The 5,317-nt window shown below is 40.6% G+C and overlaps 1 long non-coding RNA gene across 5 annotated transcripts; it reads left to right on the forward strand.

Moving 5' to 3' along the window:
* Positions 1-12: 12 nt before the first annotated feature.
* On the forward strand, positions 13-5,284 carry LOC123964288. 5 transcript variants are annotated; one of them, XR_006823397.1, is made up of 4 exons: positions 61-722; positions 1,001-1,201; positions 2,852-2,904; positions 3,179-5,284. It is a non-coding gene; the product is annotated as an uncharacterized LOC123964288 (long non-coding RNA). The 5 variants fall into 5 exon arrangements; XR_006823395.1 differs by lacking the exon at positions 2,852-2,904 and having other exon boundaries at positions 64-722; XR_006823396.1 differs by lacking the exon at positions 3,179-5,284 and having other exon boundaries at positions 64-722; positions 2,852-3,172.
* Positions 5,285-5,317: the final 33 nt, after the last annotated feature.

Genomic DNA, 5,317 nt, shown 5'->3' on the forward strand with positions numbered 1-5,317 from the left:
CTGCAGGTTTGGTCCTCAAAGTCTGTCTGGACTTGTGGTGGTACTGCACGGTAAGTGCGTGCAGAGGGGTCATCCTGCTCTTGTTGAATTTGCTCTGTTTCATCAACTAACCAGTCCAAGTTTATGGAGTGGCGGCCATTTCTTGGATCCAGCAACCTGGGTTTACAGCAGGTTTGGTCCTCAAAGTCTGTCTGGACGACGGATCCATAGATGATGTTTTTCTCGTCTGGTGCTGGTACAGGAGGTGATTCATGGATCACAGGTTCTGCTGGGTTAATCCTGGGTGTACTGGGTTGATTATGGCTCAGTACAGAGCTGATGAGATGTCCAGCAGTTCTGGCGACCCAAGGAAGCACAACAAGACCTAGAGCTAATACTGGCATGTCAGTAGATAGTGGGATTAACTAGATAAAATGGTATTTCTCCTGATATTTAGTTGCAAAGTTTTACAATTCTCTGCAGAAAGTGTGAGATATCTGATCGATTCTGACGCGTTTGGTCTCAGTAAAGAGTGACGTAACAAAAGAAAGAAGCAGGAGTGACGTCAGGAGTGTTCCATGTTTTTTTTAAAAATACTAACGGCTGGATTTTGAAAGGATCCAACAGAGAAACTCCCTTCTGGGCTCCTTCTAAAGCCACGCCCCCAAAATACGTGAACGCACGTTGCCGTTGCAGCTGGAGGACCAGCGAAGAGGAGCGCAGTGCAGCCGCTCACATCAGGTGTAAGAAAACGTGTAACCTTATCATTATGAAATGAAACAACTAACCGTGGTGTTAGTACTCACTGTCTATCTAGCATGTTAATATTGGATAGGTTTAAAAAGACCGAGTTTTGATCAGTAACGCGCTGGCTAGTTAACTGTTAGCAACAGGTAACTTAGCTGTGCTAACAGCTTCGGTAACATTGGGCAAAGCTAAAAACAGGCTGATCCACATTTTCCCGTTACACGAACGTGATTTCGTGTTTGACTCCCAACATGGACGTTGTTTTGCATGTCAGAGCTTCCACGGTGACAGCATTATTGTCTCTGAGGACTGCACTCCAGAGCCAAGCACAGACCAGGAGAGGACCGGGGTCGAGGCGCAGAGGTGGGAGGTCCGAGGAAGAACAGGCAGGACGGAGAGGACGAGGTGCAAGTTAAGCAGCACATTTTCTAGGACCTGAGTCGAGCTTCACACTCCAACAACGGCATATGAACAGGTGTGTGTGTGTATATATATATTTTAATATTAGTACATTATTTCCCAGTGTACTTCTGTCAAAGTTTCTCTGGTGTTTCCCCTCTTAAGCCCTTTGGCAGTCAAAAGTGCTATATAAATATAATCCACTATTGTTATTACTTTTTATTTATTTATTATTTATATTATATTATTATAACACTAACTACAGCTCTGCTTCAGCCATTGGCTCATCTGTGTTATGTACACTGACGTGAATGGAACAAGTGTCTGTGTTTATTGCAGCCCTGAGAGGACTACAGACACCTGGTTTTTATACTCTCTATTTAATATGTGTTGGTGTATAAAGACAAAAAGTGTTTTAGAAACAACTTGCTTACCTTGCCTTTACCTGGTGAAGTTATGTGGAAAGCAATAATGGTACATATTATATATTGCAATGCACTAGATGAGGTTAGCAACTGCTCAGCGTTGGCCACATAGCTAGCGTAACTATCCATGTTTTTCCAGATTTTCTGATGTTGACTGTTTTCACTGACATTATCTGAATCTCGTTGGCCTGACAGTCTTCATCACATAAACCTTTATTGCTATTTTTATCCTTACTTAGAGTTTATGTTGGAGTCTTGCTTTGTGCCGTGAGCTTGTTGTTTTGTTAGAAGACTGCATTTCATTAGCTGGGGTGTTTTGTCGCTTTGGTCTGCAGGACCCGCATCCCGATCCATTGCCTTTGCATTAAAAGCAAAATAGTGGCTGTTCCAAGCAACATAGAAAACAGGCGTGTGGTCTGCAGGACACGCATCCCGATCCATTTGAGCCTATTGACAATAATGCAGTAAAAATTTGATTTATTAGTGATTTCATTGATAAACTACATATAGCCCCTTTAAAACAAAATATGGAAGGTATTTCTGTACTGGCATGGCAGTGCAAGAATGTGAGTAAAGTTATAAATTATGATCAAGTCTGATTTATGAAGTTTGCTTTTTATTTATTTATGAAGGAACACTGTAGGAAGCAGAATAGATTGGATGTCTGCATTTTATCATTGGTCTGTAGTTCAAGACTCCATCAATCCTGTAGTTGATGAGACAATATCAGAAACAATATGTTCTGCACATCTAAAGAATGTGACGAGCATATTTTGTACAACAGTTGATAATAACTTCAAAGGCTCAGTTTAGATGGAGGCTGGCTGCAGGTGTTCAAGAGCCTGAACATCTTGTCTGTCTGTCTGCAGTTTTTGTATTGACTTGAGGGGAATCTGCAGCACTGTGCTGACTGGCAGCACAGAAATACACACCCCTGTCATTTAATGAAACATTCGAAACAGTGAGGCTTGACTCTTTACGGCCGTCTCCATCAAAGCTGATTTTTCCTTTCACGTCGTCCTCGAGGTTTGGGAAGCCCAGATTCAGATATCCCAGGAACTTTAGCGCTTTGTTTTCTTCTTGTTTGTACCAGAGAATGCGATCAAAATTTGTTATGCTGTGTGAACATTTGATCTCACTGGTAACAGCTTCACCAGTTCCTTTTATGATGAAAGGAGGTTTTTGACTGACAGTGTAGGTATTTGAGGCACCTGTAGAAAAAGATGTTATTTTAAATACTGAAATGATTAGCTGTGTAGGATCTTACTCTGTCTGAAATACTCACCCTTATTCCCTGGCAGATGAAGGAAACACAATATAAAGACCTTAAACATCATGGTAAAGAATTTTAAATGTGAGTTTGTTCTATCTGCTTTTCTTTCTGGTGCTTTCAGCTCAGCACCTGTAGACGAAAGCACATCACTGTTGCATTATAACAAACAGGGGAGGTGTCCGTAATCTACATCACAGCTTTCACTTTGTCAGCAGGGTATAGCACTGTGTTGATTTTACAATCTATGGACGTGGAAATCCTTTATTTTCATTGTATGAGGTTTTTTCCCCCCTGCAGGTGTGAGAAATACTGCAGATATATACAAACAACATGTCGTAATTGCAGTTTGGTGCAGGCTTTAATTGAAAACTGCCACTACACACCACAGACATACTGTACTGCCTCCAAATGAGAGGAAACAAAATAAGAAAGAAAGACCTGTAGTGAACCCAGGCTCAACAAAACAGCAGAACATACAGTATGTGTGTTGAAGAGTACAGCTCTGAGTCTGAATTTTGCAGTTTAGCTGTAATGGAGAAAGCAGTGCATTTGTTTTAGTGGGGATGTTACTTTTATCCTGACAAGGCAAAAAAATGAACATCAACCCTTAACGTGAACGACAGTCTGTTCCTCATAATGCAGTAATTGTTTTATGAAAGGTCCAGTTAGTCCTTTCTGACCTCATTAACAAAACATAAATACTGCATTTGTTGTACATTTCTGTAGGTACTCACTTCCCAACAGTGACTAACCATTTTTGTGTTTTTTTAGTTGGTTGTAATTCACAATATTGCCCTGTTTTACCCCTGCATATAGCTTTATCACTGACCTCTGTCAGTTTGAGAAAACATGTGTAACATAGACTTGCTGCCTAGAGCTTGTGGATTAAATGACCTCAGTTAAACTAGCATACTTGGATTTGTAATTTTAAACCAAATCTTATGCTCTTTGGTTGTGTAAGTGTAATGAGGTTCCAGTAAGTGGACCTTGAGTTAAAATTATTTTGTTGCTTCTATTGTCAAGAACTAACTATGGCAAAATTTTGCAAAGAATGGGTTGGACATTTTAATGGAATTAAAACCCAATGAAATAATAATTGAACACAATTTGAAACCAACAGGACAATAATTCAAACAGGAACATTACAAATGTCTGTTAAACATGTTGGGTTAGATTACAGAGTACATATGGTGTCACATTTATTGCCCATTATTTCACATTGTGACATTTGTTGAAACCTTGTTTTGCACAGCCACTATTACCACAAATGATACTGATTACTAACAAAAGGCTATATGTGCAATTTAATGGTCAGATATCATATCAGTGTTAGTCTAGAGCTCCCTCTGTAGTCCATCCAAGAAACAGTATCTTCTGTTCACATGTATATTTGTATGCATTTAAAGCTGCACTAACTCTTCTCAGTGCTCAGCGTCATAACGTACATTACCTATAATACAGAGCAGAGCTGCAGAGAGTTTATCAAACCAGCTGTGATCATTATTGTGTTCTGAGCAAAATGATCCAGAGTGACAGTGAGTGTCAGTCTGAGTGATGGGAGGTGTGACGTTACAACGGAGATATGAAGAGTTAGAGGTGGGAGTGTCGCTGTAGTATGTGATGTTCTGTGGTTGTACTTGAGGTCCCCCTACAGTAGAGCAGATAAAATGTTTTGCCAACAGCGCGCTGGGTTTTTGTTCAGCTTCCACATGTGTCTGTATCACTGTGCTCACTAACGGCACAGAAGTACAAGCCTTTATCTTCTGGCACCAGATTCTTCACAGTGAATGTCCCACTGTGAGCGTCAGGCTTGGTGGCTGAGAATTTCTCTTTGCTGAAGTCTGGTTCAAAATCAGGTTTGTTGTTTGCAATCGTGAACACTACTTGTTTCATTGCTTCTTTTGGCAGCTGTCTGTACCAGTACATCTGGAAATAGCCGCCACCTTTGGTGTGGCTGCAGCTTATTGTTGCATTTTCACCCTGGTGTTTCCACAGTATGTCAGTCTGGGTGACATCACTCCCATCAATAAGACCTGTGTGTAAAACAGTTAGGTTAATAGTGAAAATGCATTTACTTTAAAACACTTTAAAACCATTGTCACCCTCTGCTGCCATGTCAAAAATTATAGTTTAATAATGAAAAGCAAGTAATCCTTAATGTAAGTCACCTTTCATCCAGAGCAGAAATAATAAAAAGCTGAAGAGACCATGTTTGATAATGTCCATGTTCTGGTATCTGGAGACTCACATAAATCTGTTAGTGTAGTTACAGAGAGATGAAGAGTTGCAGGTGGGAGTGTCTCTGCAGCGTGTGACGTTTTCTGATCCTGTTGGCTGCTGTATCAAAATTTGCTTGGTGAATCAAAGTGACTGAGTATTTGTGGTACTTGAGGTCCCCCTACAGTACGTGAGATGGTGGGACAGAGGTGTGCTAACAGTGCACTGGGGTTTTTGTTCAGATATTGAGTGTGTTTGTATCACTGTGCTCACTAAC

This window comes from Micropterus dolomieu, unplaced genomic scaffold (genome assembly GCF_021292245.1).
Source record: "Micropterus dolomieu isolate WLL.071019.BEF.003 ecotype Adirondacks unplaced genomic scaffold, ASM2129224v1 contig_1530, whole genome shotgun sequence".
Taxonomy (NCBI): Eukaryota; Metazoa; Chordata; class Actinopteri; order Centrarchiformes; family Centrarchidae; genus Micropterus; species Micropterus dolomieu.